Source organism: Odocoileus virginianus, chromosome 1 (assembly GCF_023699985.2).
Source record: "Odocoileus virginianus isolate 20LAN1187 ecotype Illinois chromosome 1, Ovbor_1.2, whole genome shotgun sequence".
Classification (NCBI taxonomy): Eukaryota; Metazoa; Chordata; class Mammalia; order Artiodactyla; family Cervidae; genus Odocoileus; species Odocoileus virginianus.
Genome location: NC_069674.1, coordinates 58,677,016 through 58,704,558, shown reverse-complemented (window position 1 = coordinate 58,704,558; position 27,543 = coordinate 58,677,016). Strand labels below are relative to the sequence as shown.

The following is a 27,543-nucleotide window of genomic DNA, read 5'->3' as shown; positions in this document are numbered from 1 at the left end:
TCCTTTGGGATTAGAATGAAAACTGACCTTTTCCAGTCCTGTGGCCACTGCTGAGTTTTCTAAATTTGCTGGCATATTGAGTGCAGCACTTTCACGGCATCATCTTTCAGGATTTGAAATAGCTCAACTGGATTTTTCTCTTAGCAAACTCTCTAAATATATCCAGCTCCCATTTTGTGTGGTTTTTCACCTCTAAGATGCAAGAGGGCAAAAATTGTCATCTGTCTTGCTCAATGCTTCCAGCACCAGCACAGTCACCCCTTAGTATAGGGTGTGGGGTGGGAGGGAGTGGTGGTGGTTCTTGTTCCTCCCTACTGCATGGATATAAAATTTGTGGACGTCCAAGTCCCTTAGTTGGCTTCCTGATCCATGGGATTCAACCATGGATCTGAAACATAGTATATGTTCTGCAGTTGGTTGAATCTGCAGTTAGTTTAATCTGCAGATGGAGAACCTATGGATAGGGATGTCAGACTATAGTTATTATTGTGCCTGGGAAATGGACACTAAATAAATATTTGCTAACTTGAACTTTAAATGTGACTGCATTGTGTATTGAGTTAGAAATATTGTGTGAAAAGAAACAAATAATTATTCAGAGACTCTCTGGCACTTTGTCTCTTAAGGCTCATAGTGGGGATGAATAGAGAAGTGTTATTTGTGCTCCTAATTTTGGGTCTGTTTTTATCTAGTAAAAGTCGTGGATTTAATCAAGCTATGGTGAGTTTGCTTTGCAAGTAAAATTCTTACATTATGGAGGTTTTGTTAGTCCAACAACTAAGTCTCCTCATTTGACAAGGTTGCAGTGTACAAGTTGTGACCCTGAAAATTAAGTAATAATTTCTAAAAAATTTTTTCAAAGCAAGTCAGAATAAAGAATAAATAAAATAAAGCTATTTTAAAGGTTTGGTTACATCACTAGTTTGTGCATAAGAGTAGTTTTAAATATACACTGTTTGGAGGATGGCAAGATAGATATCCTGTGTCTCATAAAGGCCCTGGGGAGTCATTGGGTGTGGTTTCATCTTACTTTTTTGTCCTTCAATCCTGAGAGTCATTTTCATTAAAGGTATTATTCCTTCTCTTGACCTCAGAAGTATCTGTAAACAATGCTTTCATTTGAAATCGTGGAACAGGAAATACGCAAATAAGGAAATACATTTTAAAGAAATAAATACTTGTAAAATGATCCAAGGTAAGATTTTTAAATGTAGAAAGGATAGAGCATTTCTATTTTCCTTTTAAAAAATGTAATTCAACAATTCTTGGCCTTTAGAGGGAATGGCTTCTCAGTGTTTTAAGGGTAACCCATGATGTCATGGATGTATTCCTGAAGTTCTTGACTTAAGAGTCAATGCTGTGTGGTCTGCAGTCTTGGTCATCTACTTTACTTATTTAGCCTGGGAAGAGGTTGTGGCAATAGGTGTGGGATGTATCAGAAAAGTAAGTTGTTTCTCTACAATTTAAGAAGTTATTATATAGTACCCTAATTACATAATGTCACTTCTTTTTAAAGTCAGTGCTTTTGCTTTTTTCCTCATTTATATAATAAAAGAGCAGTTTCTAATGGACATCTTTTTAATGACATTCAGATTTTATGAAATTATATTAGCAAACATTTTCCCATCTTCTTTCATCTCAGAACAAACATTCAAACATAAACATTGATCAGAGCTCACATAAAAGTTAGGAAATACAATATTTCAGCTATTTAATAATTCAGTTCAGTTCAGTTCAGTCGCTCAGTCGCGTCCGACTCTTTGTGACCCCGTGAATTGCAGCATGCCAGGCCTCCCTGTCCATCACCAACTCCCGGAGTTTACTCAAACTCACGTCCATCAAGTCGGTGATGCCATCTAGCATCTCATCCTCTGTTGTTCCCTTCTCCTCCTGCCAAACTTAACAAATTCTAATTAAAACTTAAAATATACAACTTGCCAGCATAGGCACTAATATAGGACGGGTTATGTTCTACTCTCTGTCCACAGCAACAAAAATGTCACAATCTAATAATAAAATCATAATGATAAATTTCAATGACAACAATAAAAGTTTGGGGGCCAGGAGAGTTGTTCATCTAATTGAGGGCACCGCCTTCTGCTGTCATCAGGTATAGAATATTGTTCCATTTTAAACCATTGAGGGAGAAGGGCTTTATATTTTAAATTGCAAACTAATAAATGCTCTTTTTCTCATTAACACGCATGACCTCTATGATTTGTGCTCTCACGCATGCTGGCCCACTTTCTCAGTCTCTGTTAATGATGTTGAGAACCGTTGTTTAACATGAATTATTTTCCAACTGAACCCCTGTAAATTTGCAATAGACATTCACTGTAGTGATCTACTTGTATTGTTCAGGAAGGAAAAATATCAAAATTAACCCTGCTTGTTGTACATTTTCTGATTTCTTCAATATATGTAGAAAATCATTCCATTTATTGGAATTTCACAGACATCTTTGTCATACTTATGATATTAGAGATAATACATGAGTTTCTCACTTCAAATATTAAGATATTTGCTGTTCAAATAGTAATTATTAGAGTTGGAAAGAGAATGACAGATGAAGAAAAACTGATAATTAAGTTTACAGGACTCTATATAATTTTGTGTTCTTAATTTACAGTGAATTAAATATTCTCATATTATTTTGCCATCTTTGACACGGGTGGGTATGGAATTTGGATTTAACTTCAAATCCACAATGTTTGCAGTAAGGTTCTAGAAGCTTCCCAGGTGATGATTTGGTAAAGAATCCACCTGCCAACGCAGGAGACATGTGTTTGATCTCTGGGTCAGGAAGATCCTCTGGAGTAGGAAATGGCAACCCACTCCAGGATTCTTGACTTGAAAAATTTCCATGGACAGTGGAGTCTGAGGGTCAACAGTCCATGAGGTCACAGAGTCGGACATGACTGGGCAGATATGCACACAAAATCCTATTAATAGAAAATTATAAATGCATTCCTAAATCTGCATAGTTCATTGACAGTTAAATTTTAGCTTTTTAAATTAAGGAAGAAGTTAATTTATGGAATAGGCTTTAGCAAAATATGTAGCTCAGGGCAGGCCAATACTCTAGCCTTTTCTCCCCATCGTTTGACATGACTGTTGGAATATCATTTCACTATAATCACCACAAAGATGTTTCTGGTAGCTCTCATTTTGACCAACCTAGGAGGTGATATTGTTGGCAGCTAGCAAAATCACTCCATAAGGAATAAAGTAGATTTTGTAAACTCATGCGATTATAGAATATTAAAGTCGGAAAGTGCTAGGGAGATTACTCAATTCAATCTCTTTCTAATATCTTGAGGAAACTAAGACTTAATAAGACATGGTGGTTTGTCAAGTACATTTTGACAGGTTAGTTAAAAGCCACACTAGAATTCTGTTTTTAAAATACTTTTGTCTTTATCACCTCACTTTTTCTCTTAACTCATTTCTAATAAGAATTTATTTATATCTTCAGATAAAAGAGAATGCACTGAAATTTATCAAATAGAATACATAGAAGCTGTTGTATAGTGATTTGACTGTTTTTTTGTCCTGGATTATGGATATATAGGAAGGTCTTTGATATTCATGAGCCCTTTGTACCTATCTAAGTTTATGTTGATAAAGTGACTGATGATGGACCCCTTGATAGCATCAGGTTAGGGGCTGGTCAGCTGATAAGGCCAATCACATGATGAGAATGTTAAATTAACACTTTGTGCCATGTGGTATTAGTCTGACTTCCCTAGAGATTGAATTAAATCACATGACCCGGTAGAAACCCTGGACACTGAGGTCAGCAGAGCTTCCTGGTGGGTGAACACATTGATGTGCTGGAAAGGTACGTGGCCTGATTTCATGGGGAAAGAGCAGAGCAGCTCTGTCTGTTTGGGATCTTTTAGTACTGTACCCCATGTTTCTTTTTATTTGGATGGTCTGGTTTGTATTATCTTTATTATACAATTATATTAAGTATAGCACTTTTCTAAGTTCTTTTAATCACTCTAGAGAGTGACCAACCTGAGGGTGGTCATTAGAAATTCTCATATTTGTGTCTATTTGGTTAGATAGGCAGGTGAGCTGGGAGCCCAGTTCTGGCTGGCTTCTGAAATGACAGCAGTCTGGTGGAGCCCTGAAGTCCTTAACTTGCGGGGTCTGTGAGATAATTTTACGTGATTAGCATCAGAATTGGAATGTATTGCAAAATGCCAGTTGGGGTTGGTGTCAGAATAGAACCATTGAAACAAACATTCCATACCACTTACCAGGACTTCATGTAATCTATTTGTTGTTAACTGAATTGGTGCAAAAAAAACTGGTCAGGTGTGAATCAAGTTGACCATGGATTCTGAGCGGTGAGGTGCAGTGTCTGTCCCTCTTCCTATGGATGGCATGGTGCTTTCTCTAGTAAAGAACTTGAATTCAGAACCATGATCTGGAAAACTTAAGATATGTGCTAAGAATATATTTTCATGTTTGAGTAGATCTTCTCCAGTTTCTACCCTTTTTTTGACAAGATTAAATGATACTTTCTAAAAGCTTGCTACTCAGGGTATAGTTCTTAGGCCAAAACCATTGATATCACCTGGAGGGATTGTAAGAAAAGAAGACTTAAATGTAATCTATAGTTTAACAAGCTCCCAGGATGAGTCATAAGCACAGTAAAATTTGAGAAGTGTTCATCTAAAATTTGGAGATAAGGAGATATTATAATAAACTAAAATCTAAACTGTTCTCTTGAAAAAAATGAAGATGAAAATTCTGGCTTTTTTTTTTAATCTCTTATTTTCCTCAATAATCTAAACCCTTTTGTAATCAGTAAATTCTTCGACACCTACTTATTGTAATGATACTCTACCTTTCACGATTCTTGGCATTTGCTAACATCTGTTAATATCCCAGTATTGCATGCAGGCATTAAAAATCAATCTCTAGCTCCTTGTTAAATATGGTTGATTGATCACATGCATTTATCTTTTCTCCTTGAAATGTCACTGAAATACCAATAAGGAATAAAAGGAACACATCAACCCACAATGATACAGAGAATGGAATAGATACTATATTAGGCAAGAGATGCTAGCAGATTTATTGTTCTGTATAGAATTTGAGAATGAAATGTTCTAGGTACATTGAAAATAAAGCAATTGAAAAAAAAAAAGAGAGAGACAGTAATTAGCTGAAGGGAGTCTAAAACTGTATAGGAAACAGTATAATCATAGTCATAATATATGATGTGCTTCAGCACTTAAAATTTATAATATGTGTATGTGTGAGTGCTAAGGGTGCACAAGGGTGCCCACTCTCACCACTACTATTCAACATAGTTTTGGAAGTGTTGGCCACAGCAATCAGGGCAGAAAAAGAAGTAAAAGGAATCCAGATAGGAAAAGAAAAAGTGAAACTCTCTCTGTTTGCAGACATGATCCTCTACATAGAAAACCCTAAAGACTCTACCAGAAAATTATTAGAGCTAATCAACAAATACAGTAAAGTTGCAGGATATAAAATTAACACACAGAAATCTCTTGCATTCCTATACACTAACAATGAGAAAACAGAAAGAGAAATTAAGGAAACGATACCATTCACCATTGCAACAAAAAGAATAAAATACTTAGGAGTATATCTACCTAAAGAAACAAAAGACCTATACATAGAAAACTATAAAACACTGATGAAAGAAATCAAAGAGGACACAAACAGATGGAGAAATATACTGTGTTCATGGATTGGAAGAATCAATATTGTCAAAATGGCTATACTACCCAAAGCAATCTATAGATTCAGTGCAATCCCTATCAAACTACCAACGGTATTTTTCACAGAACTAGAACAGATAATTTCACAATTTGTATGGAAATACAAAAAACCTCGAATAGCCAAAGTAACCTTGAGAAAGAAGAATGGAACTGGAGGAATCAACCTGCATGACTTCAGACTATACTACAAAGCCACAGTCATCAAGACAGTATGGTACTGGCACAAAGACAGAAATATAGATCAATAGAACAGAATAGAAAGCCCAGAGATAAATCCACAAACCTATGGTCACCTTATCTTCGACAAAGGAGGCAAGGATATACAATGGAAAAAAGACAACCTCTTTAACAAGTGGTGCTGGGAAAACTGGTCAACCACCTGGAAAAGAATGAAACTAGAACACTTTCTAACACCATACACAAAAATAAACTCAAAATGGATTAAAGATCTAAATGTAAGACCAGAAACTATCAAACTCCTAGAGGAGAACATAGGCAAAACACTCTCCGACATAAATCACAGCAGGATCCTCTATGACCCACATCCCAGAATTTCAGAAATAAAAGCAAAAATAAACAAATGGGACCTAATGAAACTTAAAAGCTTTTGCACAACAAAGGAAACTATAAGCAAGGTGAAAAGACAGCCCTCAGATTGGGAGAAAATAATAGCAAACGAAGCAACAGACAAAGGATTAATCTCAAAAATATACAAGCAACTCCTCCAGCTCAACTCCAGAAAAATAAATGACCCAATCAAAAAATGGGCCAAAGAACTCAACAGACATTTCTCCAAGGAAGACATACAGATGGCTAACAAAACACATGAAAAGATGCTCAACATCACTCATTATCAGAGAAATGCAAATCAAAACCACAATGAGGTACCATTACACGCCAGTCAGGATGGCTGCTATCCAAAAGTCTACAAGTAATAAATGCTGGAGAGGGTGTGGAGAAAAGGGAACCCTCTTACACTGTTAGTGGGAATGCAAATTAGTACAGCCACTATGGAAAACAGTGTGGAGATTTCTTAAAAAGCTGGAAATAGAACTGCCATATGACCCAGCAATCCCACTTCTGGGCATACACACCAAGGAAACCAGATCTGAAAGAGACACGTGCACCCCAATGTTCATCGCAGCACTGTTTATAATAGCCGGGACATGGAAGCAACCTAGATGCCCATCAGCAGATGCATGGATGAGGAAGCTGTGGTACATATACACCATGGAATATTACTCAGCCATTAAGAAGAATTCATTTGAATCAGTTCTAGTGAGATGGATGAAACTGGAGCCCATTATACAGAGCGAAGTAAGCCAGAAAGATAAAGACCATTACAGTATACTAACACATATATATGGACTTTAGAAAGATGGTAACGATAACCCTATATGCAAAACAGAAAAAGAGACTCAGATGTATAGAACAGACTTGTGGACTCTGGGAGAAGGCGAGGGTGGGATGTTTCAAGAGAACAGCATTGAAACATGTATATTATCTAGGGTGAAACAGATCACCCCCAGCCCAGGTTGGATGCATGAGACAAGTGCTCGGGCCTGGTGCACTGGGAAGACCCAGAGGGATCGGGTGGAAAGGCAGGTGGGAGGGGGGACTGGGATGGGGAATACATGTAAATCCATGGCTAATTCATTTCAATGTATGACAAAAACCACTGCAATGATGTAAAGTAATTAGCCTCCAACTAATAAAAATAAATGGAAAAAAAATAAAAATAAAAAAAATAAAAATGCTAAAAAAAAATAAAGTACTTGAAGTACTCAGGAAAAAAAAACTGTGTATGTGTGAGTGCTAAGTTGCTGCAGTTGTGTCCAACTCTTTATGACCCTATGGACCATAGCCTGCTAGGCTCCTATGGCCATGGGATTCTCCAGGCAAGAAGAGTGGAGTGAGTTGTCATGCCCTCTCCATGGCATCTTCTCAATGCAGGGATTGAACCAGTATCTCCTGCATCTCCTGCATTGGCACACAGGTTCTTTACCACTACCTCCACCTGGAAAGTTCAGTAAGTGATTTAGCAAAGTTGTGATGAAATTATATTTCGAGCAAACTTTTTGGGGATGTGGAGGTATATAAGGGATCTAAATTCTCATTTTTTAAAATATTATTTCTAGTCAGTTAATTATATCTAAGACTTTAACATTTAGTATTAGTGGTATAGGTTTGGAATGTGGTAGTACCACTAGAAAAAATAGTTAATATTCTCTCTTTTGCTTCCTTTCAGTAAATATGTCAGAATTTATGGATACTGGTACACAGGATTGAGATTATTGGGGTAACAGTTGGAAGATCTGGGTGCTAGTCCTATGCTGCCACCATTGTACTGTGTACATGTCAATAAAAAGGCATACTTTTTACCCACCATGTTTCTTATTCCATTTTATCATCCAAGTTCTATACTGTGTGTCATACTTATATTCCTATGTTGTAAGCAGAGTAGATAAGAGAAAATTTCTAGATGTTCCTTCAGTGATACTAAATTTCGCTTTGCTTTGTCACTCAGCCATTTACCCAAGTGTCTTTAAAATTACCCTTTCATGGGAAGAATAGGCAATTTTTCTTCTCAAGCAGCCAAATAGTCTTAATAACTTGGAGAACAGCACGGAATCATCATTAGCATGAATGAGGAGCAATAGTTCCTTTAATTTAGGCAGATGGAAATATTTTCTGTTCTCACATCCTATAACATTTGTGAGAAGTTCAAATATTTCCAAAATTGCAAAATGCCATCTGGCCAGAATGCCTTGCCCCTGTTAACTTATTTCAACCCTGCCCAATTAATTATATATATTTTAGCTTTCTCATCATCTGTGTTCCAAGTTTTTGTTTGTCCAACAGCAAATCTATAATATTAAGTGAAGTCTAGTATCTTTGAAAGGCACGCAGCTATGACTTTGAATTTTTTTTATGTTTCAGAACCCTGTAGATTGCATGTTCAAGCAGAAAACATCTAGTATTGACCCACTTGGGCTGGGGAATATGTGATCCTTTCCAAAAGGTTCGTATTAGCCTTTGGTCATTGCCACGTAATGTCATATCTGCTTTTGCCAACTAATTTTCTAAAGGGCAGTAGACAGCAGGTGATAACAGAGAAAAGCCAACATTTAATTAGGGCAAGTAAGCTAACACATCACGTGGTCAGAGGGCTTTGTCCTCTCAGCGTTCCAAGTCTCAGCCTGTCTCTTTCTCTCCCTCCAACTCTGCCTGTTTTCGGCGCCTTTTTTCTTACCTTGCCTTTTGGTCTCTTGTGTTTCACTTTTTCAGCATTGATGTGCTCTGTTCTTGTTTCTCTTCCTTTTTTTCTGCTTTTATTTTTTCTTTATTCCTGCTCATTGTACTTGCATGTGTGCATGCTTAGTTATGTGACTCTTTCCAACCCCATGGACTGTAGCGTGCCAGGCTTCTCTGTCTATGGGATTTTCCAGGCATGGAAACTGGAGTGGGTTACCATTTCCTATTCCAGGGCATCTTCCTGACCCAGAGATCAAACCCATGTCCTTTGAGTCTCTTACATTGGCAGGTAGCTTGTATACCTCTACACCACTTGGGAAGCCCATTGTACTACATAAAATCACAAAATAGGAAATTAAATTGTAATGGTACCTGGTGTTTAGTAGATGAGACAATAGGAAGCTAGAAGGTTACTGAAGAAATAAATGAGTTTCAGTTTTTGAAGTAATAGTATCAATAGCATAGGGCCATCTTGTCAGATAAAAGAATTATTTAGTTTTTCCTTTTGCTGGGAAATTGTGAGATGAGGCATTTTCAGCAGGTGAAATATATCTTAATAGGTGTTCTATTTTCCTAGCTTAAAATAGGATACTTTAATTCAGAGGAAAAATTATTTTTGTATTGTAGAAAATTAAGATTTATTGCTATTTTTATAAAGAGATCAGGCACTATTTTATGTGTCTTCTGTTATAAAAGAACACGTTTTCAGATAAGAGGAGATGGTTATCTTGCATATCAGGATCAGTTTAATTACTGTTATCTTGGAAATTTCACCAAATATATCTGGAAGCTATTTAATTGCTGTAGTATTTCTTACCTGTCTTTCCTCCTGCATAGTTTTTCTCACCATAGATAATTTTCTAAACTTTTGCAGGGCAAGTACATATCTGGTTCATCTTTGTATATCCTGAAGCTTTTAACATTTTAATTTCTTAGTAAATACCAGTGAACAAAGAAATACCAACCTAGCCCAGTCTCTGGCCATTGTTGTGGTTTATTACCTGTTTATAGAATCATTTAGGCTTCTTGCCTCTGGGTGAGAGTGCTGCTGAGGTTCCCAGAGCACTAAAATTCTGTCTTAATTTAGCCTTTTATTAACTCAGTTCCACAAGATTTTCTTTAGTGTACAATGTAAATAGGACAAAGATGAAAATACCAGATTTATCCTTTCTTTTCATGAAATACTTGACATCAAATGAACATCGTATTCATTTTTTTCCCCTCACAATAGCCAAACAGAAATTTACATAGAGCTTTCGATGGAGTTCCATTTTTAAAATCATGTCAGCTAAAATGTATTTAGCAGAATGGTATGTTCTGCTATATTTGTGGTACTTGAATGCATCCTAACTTTCAAGATTTTTTTTTCCCCCTAAAACATAGATGCAGGCAGTTCTCTTTTGCCATAAAGGGTTTTACAAGTAAGTTATCTCTTATCTCTCATCTTTTTCTAGCTATGTTCCACTTTTCCTTCTGGACTATTTTAATTTACTGAAAGTCACTTTGCAGGGTTTTCCGTCTATAAGTTACACCTAACTTGGAGCAAGGGATATCATTTGTTTGTTTATGGATGACTATTAAAATTTAAGATGGGTTAGCATTTTATATAAAGAGCAATGAATTATATTGCCAAGTAATAAAAAAGTACCTACCACAAATAAACAGAGAGGCTCACTATTTCCCTCTTTCTTTGGTCCTCTGGCACCAGCCGTTAATGTAGGGCATGAAGTATCAGTGCTGGAGAGATGCCAAGTCGCTGGGCAGAGTCAGTGCCTTTGGGTATTTTCTTTATGAGACTGTCACCCTACTTGTGCTAGTGCTGAACAGACAAAAGCAAAGGAAAACCTTTAGCCACAGGGATCTTGTTTCCTCCAACAGAACACAGGCATCAGGATTACTCTAGGCAATATGACATTTTCCACATTCACCAAATACATTGAAAAGAATGAATGGAGTACATTTTTGTATTTTAAAGTAGGTTTATACAAAGGTGCAGTGAATCCATCTGTTTTCCAACTGTATTTCGAAGTGAGATTTTTAAAAGTATAATTTCTTAACTCATTCATATTAACGTTCTCACAAAATTTCAACACTGACTTCTGATCTTTGGGAAAGCTGTTGAAATACCTCTTGGTCTTAAGTAACTGAGCTGCTTTTGATGCTGTGCTTTTATTATTCGCAGCATTGAGGTGGTAATCTAATATCTTTACTCCTCAAATTTTTTTTTCCTATCATTTGCCTGTGTCTTGGCTTATCAAGCTTGATTACATTTGCCTTTTCTTATTTTGAGCAATGTGGTCTGAAAGTGTGAAATGGAAAAAAAAATTGATCTTCCTAAGTATATAAAGCTACGTGCCAGTATTTTGTATAAGTTTTGTTTTAAATGATGGAAAATTGTAATTCTAGCTTAACATCTTTTTTTTTTTTTTTTTTGCCATGATTAGGAAATGGTGAAATGGATGATCAGCAACTGAATAAACAGATTTTAAAATTCCTTACTTAAAACATAAAAAAAAATTTAATAAGGCATCTAAATGGCTCTTTCAGCATGATAATTAATATAAATTAAACATAGAATGAATCCTTCTTGAAAATTAATTGAACTTTATTTTGGTTTGCATGTTTGTCATACCGTTGTAAATATTATCAAAGAACCAAGATTAAGTTTTACAGTGTTTTACCCATACCTACTGCCCTTCAGAGTTGAACCTACCCCCTATATGTTTACAACTTTCGCATTTTGACAAGAGTTACTTAGTTCACATCCTAGATTTATCCATTTCTATCTGCTTGTAGTGGATTGAATTGTGTCCCTAGAAAAGATATATTTAAATCCTAACCCAGTACCTGTAAATGTAAATAAGGTCTTTGCAGATGTAACCAAATTAGTCCAATGAATGATACTTTATAAGAGAAACTGGAAGATTTGGGTATAGACAAAGAGGAGAAGGCTATGTGGTATTTTCTTGTGGCAGTCCTAGGAAATGAATGCACTTCTCCTCCTTGAATGGAATTCAGGAAAACATTCCCAGGGATAGCCAGGCAGTCTACTAGCATGCATTCTTTTTTAGAAATCTATATGAAGTTTATCTGGTGATATACTGATTTAATTATTTTAAGATTTTTTTTTCCCTGCCCTTTAAGAGTTTTTTGGTACAATATTATCTGACAGATGTATTTTAGAAATATTAACTATATTCCTCTAGAATATTCTCTAATCCATGTAAAAATTACAAACTTTGGTTCAGGTTTTAAGCCCAACTCTTCCTCCGGCAAGTTATTAAACTTTTCTGAGCCTCAATGTGTATGTAACCTGCTCTTCCCTCCTCCATCCGTTTGCATAGCAACCTTTCAATAGCTGCCATTGCCATCTTTTCCTCTCTTCTCCTTTTCCCTCATTATCTTGAACTGAAGAAACAAAATTAAAATTAGAACTAATAACTATAAAAAGAGGAGCTAAATGTCAATTCCATAGATAATTCTTGATTTATGACTTATATCTAACCATGGGTACTAGTAGGTGTTTAATGTTTTTCCAATTGCAAGTTATAACCAACTGGTAGTTAATAAAATCAATTAATAGATCATTCAATATTTTTTAATTAAAAAAAGAACTAGAATAGAAAATATACTGTGTTTGAATTGCACAGTTAGAATTCTTTTCGTGAAACTTACATTTTGTTTATGTGCGTGTCACAATGTATTATATTTACTTTAATATGGAACACAGTTAAAAACAAGTTTAGAAGTCAATAGCTAAACAAAAACAACTTTACTTATTCTCATCTATAATTTCTTCCTCAGTATCCTCTTAACTTATGATGGGGTTAGATTACTGTAAGTAAGTTAAAGCAGTGAAATAACATTGATGTGTTGGAATACCTTTCATTAGTTTTCTTTTGGGGATTGTCTTTTTTGTGGTGACTAAAAGTCTTATTTCTCTAATGACTGTGGCATCAAGGAGGTACACTTGCTCTGTTCATGTTTTCAATTTCTTAGTTTGTGTCAGGCTCTACTTCTAAAAGTATGCTATCAATAAAATACTATTTCTAACTACAGAGATTCTTCATTTTCTGCTCTTAAGATTGAGAAAAGCAGTATTCCTGCCTTATCAGTAAACAAGGATGTCACAGTGTTCAGTGACTTTCACCCTCCAAATGCGACTTCCTGCGTCCTAAGTGCACCCATGAAGGAGAATAATACCTGTGACGAGGCAGCCACCAGGCTGCAGCCACTCCCTGTGGTGAGCACTGAGGAACACAGGATGTGACAAACACAAGATGCTGGCCCCAGACAGCTGAGATACATGTGAAAGGAATATATGACAGGCATAATTTCAGTGAGCCTAGGCTTCTACATCTTCCCATACATAGAAAAGTGCTGAATTCCTTAACTTGGGATATCTGGTTTTCTTTAATTCACAAAACATTTTTGATATTCAGACTACTTGCCCTTTATTACAAACTTCTATATAACTTGACTCCTTTCCTCCACCTCCTCAGAACAGTTCTCTCAGGGTCACTTGAGGTGCTGTCTCCCAGGCTTAATGTCCTAAAAATTCTATTGAACAAAACAACTCTCAACATTTAGGTTGTGACTGTTTTTAAGTTGACATGATAATTGCTGATGTTAATTAGGTTGTCATATTACCCACTTTTACTACCTCCTTTGTGACTCTTATCTAACAGATGATATCAGTTTATATGATAAATCCCAAAGTTTATAGTTCAGTTCAGTTCAGTTCACTAACTCAGTCATTTCTGACTCTTTGCGACCCCATGAATCTCAGCACACCAGGCCTCCCTGTCTGTCACCAACTCCCAGAGTTTTACTCAAACTGATGTCCATTGAGTCGGTGATGCCATCCAACCATCTCATCCTCTGTGATCCCCTTCCCCTCCTGCCCCCAGTCTCTCCCAGCATCAGGGTCTTTTCCAATGAGTCAACTCTTTGCATCAGGTGGCCAAAGTACTGGAGTTTCAGCTTCAACATCAGTCCTTCCAGTGAACACCCAGGACTGATCTCCTTTAGGATGGACTGGTTGGATCTCCTTGCAGTCCAAGGGACTCTCAAGAGTCTTCTCCAACACCACAGTTCAAAAGCATCAATTCTTCGGTGCTCAGCTTTCTTCACCATTCTACTCTCACATCCATACATGACTATGGGAAAAACCATAGCCTGGACTAGACAGACCTTTGTTGGCAAAGTAATGTCTCTACTCTTTAATATGCTGTCTAGGTTGGTCATAACTTTCCTTCCAAGGAGTAAGTGTCTTTTAATTTCATGGCTGCAATCACCATCTGCAGTGATTTTGGAGCCCCAAAAATAAAGTCTGTCACTGTTTCCACTGTTTACCCATCTATTTCCTGTGAAGGGATGGGACCAGATGCCATGATCTTAGTTTTCTGAATGTTGAGCTTTAAGCCAACTTTTTCACTCTCCTCTTTCACTTTCATCAAGACGCTTTTTAGTTCCTCTTCACTTTCTGCCATAAGGGTGGTGTCATCTGCATATCTGAGGTTATTGATGTTTCTCCTGGCAATCTTGACTCCAGCTTGTGGTTCTTCCAGCCCAGCGTTTCTCATGATGTACTCTGCATAAAAGTTAAATAAGCAGGGTGACAATATACAGCCTTGATGTGCTCCTTTTCCTATTTGGAACCAGTAGGTGTTAGCAAACTAACAATCTTTCAGTTTGCTTTTACATGGAGACTGAATCCCTCCCACCACTGCCCATTAAAACTTACTAGAAAAACTTGGTAAGTCACTTAAATTTTCTAAACCTATATGTTCCCACGTATATACAAAATTGGGCTGCTGATAGTATCTTCCTCATAGGAGTTCATTAGCTTATACGTCTGCTAGGGCTTCAGACAGTTCAGTTCAGTCGCTCAGTTGTGTTTGACTCTTTTCGACCCCATGAATCACAGCATGCCAGGCCTCCCTGTCCATCACCAACTCCCGGAGTTTACTCAGTCTCATGTCCATGGAGTCAGTGATGCCATCCAGCCATCTCATTCTCTGTCATCCCCTTCTCCTGCCCCGAATCCCTCCCAGCATCAGGGAAACCCCTTAGCATTTACTAAATGCTGGTGATGATGTATTGGTGGTGTTGCTAACTACCAGACTTGGCATCAGAAATGATGACCCTTGACTACCTAGAGTCAGCACTGCTCTCAATTGAGACTAATGCAGGAATTTTGTTAATATTTCTCCCCAACTAAATGCAGAGAGCTTAGGACACCTAGCTGGTCATGTTCTGTTTCTGGTACTATATTTGAAGAGAGACTTTAATAACTTGTATCATCTCCATAATAGAGTGACCTGAATAGCTTTAAGGTTATAGACTTCTTCAGTGTGGAGCAAAGAACATAGGGACATGATAGCATGATCAGCTTTGCAGGCTGCCCTGTAGTACATATATTATATTCATTCCTTTTTTGTGTCCTAAAAGAAAACTGATAAAAACTCGAAAGAAGGGAATTCTCAGTTGAACATGAGCATAAAAACTTTTTACTCCTAAAGCTTGACAAAAATGTAATAGGCTGCTATATAAGGGACTGATATAGGGAAGATGGTAACATCTGTCAGTCCTATCATTGGGAGATTTGGGGGCTGGGTGAGGAGATGATGGAGTGAACAGTGAAGTCATCTTTCATCCCGAGACTGGAGGTTGTTCATGGCACTTTTCCAGTCTGGGCGCTTCTGCTGCTGCCGCCGCTAAGTCACTCCAGTTGTGTCCGACTCTTAGTGACCCATGGACTGCAGCCTACCAGGCCCCTCTGTCCATGGGATTTTCCAGGCAAGAGTACTGGAGTGGGGTGGCATTGCCTTCTCCACTGGGCACCTCTGGTCTGTACTAAAAGTGAAGGTAGTAGAGTCACAGATACTATAACCTTCGTGAAAAATAGAATGACAGGTTTTTGTAAGAGGGAAACATGAAGAATACGGGGCTCTCTTTTCTGAATTTTTTTGATTTTATATAATAACTACATGTTACTTTAGTAATAAAACATATTAAGGTAAAATGGTATAAAATTATGTACTTTAAAGTATTTTAAAGAATAATGTGACATTATGATAAGTTTGGAATTTCAAATCAAGAAGATATTTAGGAGAGATTTACTATAAAAACTTTTCTGACACCAGATTATTTAAAGATCATAGGGCTGGCTTTTCCCACTATAGCAAAAATCTTTATTGATAAGCCGATTGCCACTGTGAAAGGCACCCACAGGTGTTTAACAGTGTTCACTTGGGATCAGGGGAAAGATGCAATGGGTTTGCAAATTTGATAATAATTTTATTTAATATATCCACTGCTGGGACCAATAATTCATCAGAGTAGGCTAGCATAATTTTTATAACATCAGAGTAGCTATGGATGATATATTCAAATGCTAGACTATACATAATACATATAATTCATAATACGCAGGAAAATATCTTTTTAAAAAAAATATCTTATGTCTTAAAAAGTACTTGACAAATATGTAATCAGAGGTTTATGATGTCTTCATAAATTTAAGATTATAACTTTAGTTCCAACGTCTGGGGCTACTGATCTCATAAAGCTTCTAGTATTTCATACTTTCTGATTTCTGTGAAACTAAAACTTGACTTATTTTTTCCAGAATGAGATGAGAGTTTGTGTGAGTCACATACATATTATTACCCAGCATGAGTATTCACACTGAAAAACAGTTGGCCTGAGTACTACAGGCTAGCACTGGGGCAGAGTTTACTCTTATCAGTCAAGCAAATCTCACTCTGTCATTACACTTATTTAGTATCATTTTGTAAAGGCTATGTGACTCTTCTCTGTTATCCATAGCAGAGTGAAATGAAACAGCCACCTTCACCAGGGTGAGTTGTCCTCTTCATAATTAGGAGCTCACTTCAAAGTGTTTGGAAGTCTTTCTGGCCATATCCAGAAATACTTAAAATATCATGGGAAGGTAGATGTGTTTTTACCCATTTCATTTTATGTTTGGAATATTGCCCTCATTTTCAGGTAAGAACTTCCAAAAGTTTTCAAACAAGAGATATTTAAGGATTGAAAAGTAACTAACTTAGTAGTCTTTGTATCACAGTTCCCCAAAATTTAATAGCAAAACTATTTTTTAAATTTTATGCTAATGCTTATATTTTATATTTACTATATCTACGCCTATTAATGTTTACCTCCTCTTAAATTTTAAGTACATCTTCAAGGTTGAACTTTAATTTATTGACATAATTCACTTTTATAGTAATATAGATTAGACTTGTATTAGACAATCTTCATAAAATTTTCTCAAGAATGCTCAGTTGTAGAATGAGTGTCCAATTCATGTAGGTCAGTGTTTCTACCTACAATGCTGTTACTTTCTTTAAGTTATTTTGAGTTCAGGGTCTCAACTGGAAACATATAAGAGAGTAATTCTTTTTTATATTATCTGAGGAAAGTGATATATATGAGATCCAGTTAGAACTGTGTATGATATGGTAGAAAACATAATCCATTGAATTGAGACCACTGTTATTTCCTGGTGTTCCTAAATCTGTTTTTATTCTTATTAAACTCTATGTAACATATCTGTGAAATATCTGAGAAATACAACTGATAGTAGAATTAGAACTATATTGGTTTTAAATTCAAACACATAAACCCTAATTTTACATTACATGGGTTTCTGAGTACAAAACTGTCTTTCATTTATTTGCTCTTTAGGGAAACAGTGGAGATCTGTAGTACCATTTTGACTCTTTGTTAATTTCAGAGAAGGTGTATTTTTTTAATATCTGAAAATAGGATACCTTGCATCTAATGGACTATACTTACTCTGAACATGAATATTGTGTGCCTGAGTGTGTGCTTGTGTCTTGAGAGAGACACTGTGTATATATGTATGGTTTCAGATTAGGGAGACCTGAGGAGTAGTACAGAGAGTGTTCCTGTATCTCTGTTTCCTTTTCTCTTTTGTTTCCCACATCTTCTCAATATTCCCGGCTATGGAGGACTAAGAAGGGCACTGGATGAGAAACTGTGGCTTTGTTATAGAGGGAGAGAGGAGAGAAACATGGAAAACTAACATTTGTAACTTTATAAATTAGTTCTGGTGTTTTAAATTTGGCCAAAGCTTTTCCCCTGGAATATTAGTTTCCACCATGTTTGGCACCAAATAAGGTTTGATTTTTTTTTTTTTTTAACCCATATCTTCATCTGTCTTTTTGAAGCTAGCTCCAGCCTTTTTTCCTTCTTAGAACTTTTTCCCAGCTACTCAGCATGCTGTTGCTATTCAAAATCCTCAGCCTGTTGTGATCTTAAACTGTCCCTAGCCTGTTCCCAACATTCCTCCGCTCTTTAATTGGGAGATTGTGTAAAGGCAGTTTTAGTTGTTAGAACCCTTTCTTGCCTTCTTTGTAATAATCCATACCCCAGCGTATGTGTAGGCTATCCCCATGCCTATCATATTTTTATTAACCTATATTGCAATTACTGATTCATTTGTTGGTATCTACCTATAGGCTATAAGTTTTCTAATGTCAGGGAATTTGTCTATCATAGGCAATATTGCATCTCTAGTAGTTAATAGCATGTCTGGCACATAGCAGATCCTCAATAAATGAAGAGTGCATGGGTAAGATTCATGTATGAATGAAAGCATGGGCCACACCTTCTCTGTTTGGAAAGTTTGCTATTGTTGTAGTAGCAAAGGAGTTCTTACATACACATGATTCATTAAAAAAATCAAAGTGGAGTGGTATCTGTAGAATGAGGAATGGTTCAGCATAGTGACTTTGATATATTTGCAAGCACAATTGGTGCTCATTAAATTTCTGAGATACTTCTCCACATATAAAATCTGCATGTCAATTTAACTCCATAGAAGCTCACTAATCTATGCAAATGTTCACTTGTTTTAATGAATCACTTTATTTCTTCCACTGGGACATACACAAGATCCACTTCATAAATGGACATCTGAAGATTTTAATCTCATGGTTAAAATTGATAGTGTCAAATTTTTGTTTAATATTTTTTTGCTGCCCCATTTATCAACAAACAACCCATGTTCCCTAATCTATGTTAAGTAGTTTTTAATCCCCTAGAACAAATTCTTTATTAGAACTCCTCAGAACCAATTCATAAATCCCAATTCATGTGTTAGAACTCCTCAGAACCAGAGGTATGTAATAGACTACAAGTTGTCCAGCAAAGCTAAACTAAACTCTGTCAGGGTCCATTTACTTATAACCCCTAAGCTGCAGATGTTTATGACATCAATATACATGAAGATGGGCATGTTGGCAGAAAGTTGAAAAGATTTCCCCTTTAAGCATTATTCTATATGTACCTACTTTCAAGGTCAGAGTTATCATGTTCAGTTCAGTTCAGTTGCTCAGTCATGTCTGACTCTTTGCGACCCCATGAATCTCAGCACGCCAGGCCTCCCTATCCATCACCAACTGCCGGAGCTTACTCAAACTCATGTCCATTGAGTCGGTGATGCCATCCAACCATCTCATCCTCTGTCATCCCCTTCCCCTCCTGTCCTCAATCTTTCCCAGCATCAGGGTCTTTTCAAATGAGTCAGCACTTTGCATCAGGTGGCCAAAGTATTGGAGTTTCAGCTTCAACATCAGTCCCTCCAGTGAACACCCAGGACTGATCTCCTTTAGGATGGACTGGTTGGATCTCCTTGCAGTCCAAGGGACTCTCAAGAGTCTTCTCCAACACCACAGTTCAAAAGCATCAATTCTTCGGCGCTCAGCTTTCTTCACCATCCAACTCTCACATCCGTACATGACCACAGGAAAAACCATAGCCTGGACTAGACAGACCTTTGTTGACAAAGTAATATCTCTACTTTTTAATATGCTGTCTAGGTTGGTCATAACTTTCCTTCCAAGGAGTAAGTGCCTTTTAATTTCATGACCGCAATCACCATCTGCAGTGATCTTGGAGCCCGAAAAAATTAAGTCAGCCACTGTTTCCACTATTTCCCTATTTTCCATGAAGTGATGGGACCAGATGCCATGATCTTAGTTTTCTTAATGTTGAGCTTTAAGCCAACTTTTTCACTCTCCTCTTTCACTTTCCTCAAGAGGCTCTTTAGTTCTTCACTTTCTGTCATAAGGGTGATGTTGTCTGAGGTATCATGCATGACAAACCTAAGCTAGAGTCAGAAAGCAGATAAAACAGGTAACTGACTATTCTTCACTTTTCTGTAGTGGGATAGAAAAAGAGCACTATACATAGGATCATGAAATGGATGCATGGAAATAATTACAGAAAGGTCTTTTATAAGTCCTTTTATAAGTCACCTTTCAGGCTTTGCAGGTGGTTCAGTGGTAAATATTCCGCCTGCCGTGCAGTAGATGTGAGTTTCATCCCAGGGTCAGGAAGATTCCCTGGAGAAGGAAGTGGCAACACACTCCAGTATTCTTGCCTGGGAAATCCCATGGACAGAGGAGCCTGGCGGGCTGCAGTTGATGGGGTCACAAAAGAGTAGGACATGACTTAACAACAACTAAGCAACAACAAAAGCCACAGAAGTATCTTTCAGCCAGTGAGTACTTAGTGAATAGGCTGATTTAATAGTTTAATTTATAAGAATATATACAGGTCTTTGGTGTTTTGTTTGTGTATGTGTGGTTGATAAACCAGTGCTCACAGCCTATCTTTGGCAAGCAGTAACACAGTTGGCAAATTGGAGCCCTTTACACCAATTGCTCATGCAAAACTGAGATAGGAATATGAAAATGAATATATTTATGGAGGTAGTTAGATGATAAGCACAATTAATGAATCTGGTATACTATTTATATGTAGTCCCTGCCCAAATCCACCTTTTAGTTATTTTTGTGGGTTATGGCATGCCAGAAAAGGATCTGACTGTTACTTTTTCACATGATATTAAGTCTTTTGTTTATTTTTTTCTGGTCTATATTGTTATTATCTTGGGAGAGAAAATTACTTCTCTGAGAATGATTTATAAAGTGGGAGTGTTAGTGCTGAACCCACAAGTATTTCATGAAAACTGAATTAATGTAAATATGTGTGTGTGTGTGTGAGAGAGAGACAGAGACAGAGGAATGTAAACATGGAGACACAGCAGGAGAGTGAGCCTGTACATCTGTCAGTATGCATGATACATAGAAAGATGGTAAATGTTCATTTTCCCCACACTGCTACTCCTTTAGATCCAGAGTGTATTTATTATGAGCGTAGCACATTTTTAGTATGGTACATATTCACCATTCAGTAAGTGGTATTCCTTTCTAGTTTTTATCTTGCTACTCAAGGAACTATGAATGTATACCTGTTCAAATGCAATAATGTTATTAATGATATTTCCATTAGTTGCTATACATTATATCTGCCAGGAAAATCTCTCAAGCATCACATTGTGATTTCAGGCCTGAGAATGGACTGAGATGCACATAATCCGTTGTTTGAAAAACCTAACATCCCTTACCCTGACACAGTTGTTTTTGATGTAACTGAATTTTTCAATGCAACCTATTAAATCTCTATGAATGTGTGCATATAAGGATTTTGATAGAAGAAAGAAATAGATGATTTTTGTCCTACTTTTAATCTTTTCTCTATTGAGTGAAGTGAAGTGAAGTTTGCTCAGTCATGTCCAACTCTGTGACACCATGGACTACACAGTCCTTGGAATTCTCCAGGCCAGAATCCTGGAGTGGGTAGCCTTTCCTTTCTTCAGGGGATTTTCCCAACCCAGGGATTGAACCCAGGTATCCCGCATTGCAGGTGGATTCCTTTCTCTATTGAAAGGCTCTTATTTTTATACTCAAAGGTTTGGGTTGTTAGTTAGAATCACATAATCATATAAATTAATACATTTTATATATAAGTATGTTTTATTAACTCTAATAAAATAAAGAATTTAATATGAAAATCTTATCAATGTATGAATGTTGGTTTGTTTGGCAGCTACCTAAGAAACAGGGATGGGAATTCCAGAAACCTTAAAAAGTTATTTCTAGACATGATTTTTGGTTCTTTTCTTAAACATGTGACTCCTCTCTGTAATCATTATTAAAGGGATGTTTACCAGAGATATCTGTCTTTAATCCCACTTTTGATAGTGAACTTCAGTGTATATAGTATTCTTTTAAGAACTCTTTTTGTGTCTTTGAACATCAGTCAATTCAGTCACTCAGTCATGTCCGACTCTTTGTGATCCCGTGGACAGCAACATGTCAGGCTTTCCTGTTCATTGCCAACTCCTGGGACTTGCTCAAACTCACATCCATCGAGTCGGTGATACCATTCAAACACTTCATCCTCTGTCATCCCCTTCTCCTCTAGCCTTCAATCTTTCCCAGCATCTGGGTCTTTTCCAATGAATCAGTTCTTCACATCAGGTGGCCAAAGTATTGGAGTTTCAGCTTCAGCATCAGTCCAATGAATATTCAGGGATGATTTACTTTAGGATGGACTGGTTGGATCTCCTAGCAGTCGAAGGGACTTTCAAGTCTTTTCCAACACCACAGTTCAAAAAGCAACAAATGTTTGACACTCAGCTTACTTTACGGTCCAACTCTTACATCCATACATGACTACTAGAAAAACCATAATGACTATATGGACCTTTGCTAAGTAATGTCTCTGTTTTTTAATTGCTGTCTAGGTTGGTCATAGCTTTTCTTCCAAGGAGCAAACGTCTTTTAATTTCATGGATGCAGTCACCATCTGCAGTGATTTTTGAGCCCAAGAAAATAAAGTCTGTCACTGTTTTTCTTGTTTCCCCATCTATTTGCCATGAAGTGATGGGATCAGTTGCCACGATCTTCATTTTGACTGCAGTTTTAAGCCGGCCTTTTCACTCTCCTCTTTCACTTTCATCAAGAGGCTCTTTAATTCTTCACTTTCTGCCGTAAGGGTGGTGTCATCTGCATATCTGAGTTGGTATTTCTCCCGACAATCTTGATTCCAGCTTGTGCTTCATCCAGCCCAGTATTTCACATGATGTACTCTGCTTATAAGGTAAATAAGCCTTGACATACTCCTTTTCCAATTTGGTCCAGTCTGTTGATCCATTTCCAGTTCTAACCATTGCTTCTTGACCTGCAGGTAAGGTAAGTTCTTTGATCATATTCCTTTAATAATGACATCTCTGTTGGTTTAAGAACTGTTTGTCTTTATCAACCTTGAATCTGTTACCACAGATGACAGGGAGGTTATTTTATTACTGTCTGATTCTCTCTATTCTAGGATTAGGAGGGTCAATTTATGTCCAAGGTTTACTCCACTGTTTGTTCCAGAGGCTGGTAAACATTGTAAATGAATATCACAACTGAATGTTGAATCAACACCTTCAGACACTGATCCATATGTTTTAGTGAGAAGCTGGATTTTTCTTAAAATGGTCACAGAATTCCATTAGTTTCTTGAAGATATATCAGAATTAGAAAAGATAAACACACTAAGCACTATGAAAACTTCAAATGCCATAACAATTCATCCTTCTGAAAGGCTTGCTGAGGTCAGCCACAATTCATTTCTTTATGCTTTGTTATTCTGGACCATATTACACTAATAGTGAAGTTATATGTGATAGATTTGTTTTTAAGCCATTACTTACTTAAATACCTCATTTTACTTTTAAGAGAAAGCTATATATCAACGTATGTGTGATATACCTAACCCCTTATTTGATATTGACCATATGGCTTTTATCAAAGGTAAGCTAAGCGTTCTCTGATGTATGTGTAACTGAATTAGAGTAAGTGAATTCATATCTATATGGGTTTGTCCATTTTCAGTAGGAATAAAAAGGAAATGTGTCCTTTTCATGTGTTCCAAATTTCATGTGTCTTCTCACTTGAGAATGCTGAATGCTTCCTGGTCAATTCAAGAGGACCTTTGCTATATCATTAATGGAATGTTTAGGCCAGGTTTTGGTAATAATTTATATTTTAATAGACTATTATTCTTTAAAGTTTGTATTTTAATACTTATTAGAATTTAAAGTATTTTAATACTTTACTATTTTAGTTGGAATTAAAATTTGTATTTTAATTTTGGATACTTTAGTGGATATACAGACCATGGCAATAAAAATTAACTCAGATTTTTCCATTGTATTTCTGTGGATAAACAGTGTTTTATTTTTCCCCTGCCTCAGAGAAATAATATAAATCAAGTTGGTGGTCACCCTTAACAATAGGTAAAGTTCTCTCTTTTCAAATTAACACAGAGAAGTGGTCACTATTATATTGAAATTAGAGTCAGATTCTTTCTTTTACCAGACCTCCATGATACTGATTATAGCATTTTGATTCTAGGCTGTTTTTGATTTTGCTTCATGGCTATTTCTTTCCAGTATAATACTGCCATACTCCTAAGCAACAGCCTAATTAGCAATTCACTTGTCGGGGTAAAATAATATTATAATGATTAAAGACTGCTAAACTATGGCTGAAAATTTAAAGAGAAAATTTAAATTTCTCTTTAACATTTAAAGAGAAAATCATTTTAGTCTTTCTGTTTAGATTTATTCCCAGATGACCATTTGGGGTGTTTGATATTCTAAATTACCTGTGATAACCATATTCTTTGAAGAAAAAAAAACTTTGAACTTATTTGTTAGAATTTGTTTTGGCAATTTACAGAGATACAGAAAGACAGAGAATGAATCAAAGGACATGTAGCCACAATATAATTACTATTAATAATTCCCCATCTCCTAGAAAGTCAGCATTGTAGTGAACCTAAAGATGTTCTTGATAGTTATATGTACAATGAGAATTCTTTTCAGCTACTTGTGATAGCTGTGAGAACATTTTTTATTTTTATTTTTTTCCATTTATTTTTATTAGTTGGAGGCTAATTACCTTACAACATTGCAGTGGTTTTTGTCAAGAACATTGTTTAAAGGAGATATATAATTTTAGTTGTTTGCTTTATTGGTTACTCACCTATCACTTCTAATTTTTCATGTAAAAGGCTAATCTATGAAATTGCTATTCATAGCTATTATAAGATATTATAAAAGTGGACAGAGTAAGTTGGTCTTCCCCATAAAATACTTAAACATTTTGGCAGTGGTAGATTTACCTTCTTGAATTTAACTTCCTCATATTTCTTGGGCAATCAATCTATGTTGAGAATAGGGGAAAGATAATAGTTATCTATGTTTCTGTGCTTTGAAATAATTTATGGTAAGTAGACAAGCATCTTGATGTTAACTAGTCTGAGGATGGTGTTAGGCTAGTGTGTGTGTATTAAGAGCAATAATAGAATTAAGTTCCTATATCAATATGTGATAAATAAAACATTTTAGACCAAATGAAAAAAATTGATTTTCTGAATATAACCATTCTGTGAAGGTGTGGTTTGAAACTGGGTCTCCACTAGGTAACAGTTAACATGTATTTTTGAAAGCAGTGATACATTATCATAATGTAGTCTAGTCGAATAGAAGCCCCTTAATGGTGGTGAATTTGTCCTGTTCACTTCTATTTTTCCAGTGACTAATAGCCATATGATACATATATATTGAATATAAACAAAATAAAATATATTTAAATAAATGAAGGATTTATAATTTTGAAATTATGCTTACTGTTATGTAATTTTGCTTAATTTTTTAATCTAATTAGAATAAAATTTAAGTACTGTGATAAGTATTAAAGGACTGATCTATGTATCATAAATCTATTTCATTTCTTGCTAAGCAAAATGGTCACATATGACTGGTCATATGTCACATATTGTTACATGGCTTTGTTGATAGTTGCACATTTTACACCACATTGTTTGTATGCAGTTTTGTATTCAACTAGGCATTCTTGTTTTCCAAAAATTGGGATTTATTTTGTAGTGTAATTTATAAATTATTTTTTTTTTAATGTTTTCCTTTATGCCAAGTGAGGGGGCCATTTGGCATCCACAGAGATATAAACTTTGGAGTTTTATGTATTATAGGAAAAGTTTTCATTTGTATTCATATGGTATCACCAAATTCTAAGTTAAATACGTTGGGTACTCTGTGCAGTGCTTAGTTAATTTTATGTGAATTTTAGGAGGTAACATAGGGAGTATGAAATGCCCTTCTGTTGTTGAAGCAAATGTCTTTTTTTTCCCCCTCACTGGAAATTTAGATTAAAATTTGAGCAAGGAAATAGGATCATGATTTGCTTTGAGCATCTGTATTTATTCAGCTGTAACAGAAATACTTAATTTCTGTGCTCACTGTAAGGTGTCTATTCAGAATACGTATTTACTGCAATTTCTCTAAGAAAAATGTAGCTTGAAATGGATTCTCAGCTTCCCCATATGTTTGTTATAGTCCTTCATGCAAATAGACATATACAAGGTACCTAAGCAAGTTCTTGCTGACCTATACAATACCTGCATCCTATCAGGTCATATTTCAGCTCCTATATTTTTGATAAATAGCCTGGCTCTTAAAAAGCTCTGTCCATGGTGCTGAAACCTCTTGTGATGTATGAGCATGTCTTGCTGATAAATTCTAATGTCAGCCTCTCTGTGATAGTGATTCATCAGGTTGTAAAATTTGTGTTTGGGAAACACACTGAATTTGTAAGTTTCATATTTTGTTTGTGGTAAAATTAACACAGTTTGTCCTTTTGTGTTAAAGAATTCATAACAATTACTTTCAAGCATTGCATTAACAGCTTGGATTTAATTAGATACTGTTAGTGCTATCACAAAAGCAAATGTCTAGTATTAACAAATAAATTGATATGACTTCAGTGCTAGAAATGTTTACAGGCCAGTGACATGTTGGTAATAGGAATGAAGCTTCTATAAGAACAGTTAAACAATTGATTATGAACAGTTAAAGTAGCAATTAACAAGGAAGCCTTGTAGAGATAAGAAAATTGCATGTAGAAAGTAAGGCTTATTACTGTTGGTGGTTTTTTTTTTTTAATAGTTTCAGGATGTTTTATTTGTACATAGATACATTTTTTGGGGGTAGAACTATGGATTTTTGTTTGTAAATATGACTAAAAAAAAACCTTAAAAAATCTTGGTAGTTTTTTCCAGGTAAAACTCTTGTATTTTTTGTATAAGATTCTAAATTACGAATATTACTATTTCAATAATTCTTGATTTTTTAAGCTGCATTCCTTTAGGTGCCTTAAATATAGCCATAGAGAACTGCACTTTTTTATTTGTTTGTTTTATTCTAAATTAGTCACAGAATCTTTTCATTAGTAAAACAGTCCTCTAAAATTTCTGTTTAACCCTGGAACTTCTTCTACTATCAATTCTGTATATCTTAAGATAAAATTTAAAAACTCCAGTCTCAGAAAAATTGTAGTCTCCTAAAATTCTAAAATCTATTGTTTTCCTGGGATAAAGAACCATCCACTTTGATCATAACTATCTTTAAGTCCATACCAACTGGATAAGTTGTTACACAATTATATAAATCTGCTTCTTTGGGGGCCACATAGAATATATTGTTTTCTTACTGTATTTGCAATATAGAAGAGTATTAGATTATTTGCTTGTTATTGCAGTGAAGCTCATTAACTGT

The 27,543-nt window shown here is 35.9% G+C and overlaps 1 protein-coding gene across 5 annotated transcripts in view; it reads left to right on the top strand.

Moving 5' to 3' along the window:
- Positions 1-27,543, top strand: part of IMMP2L (inner mitochondrial membrane peptidase subunit 2) — a 916,360-nt gene that overhangs the window by 407,507 nt on the left and 481,310 nt on the right. The window lies entirely within an intron of this gene.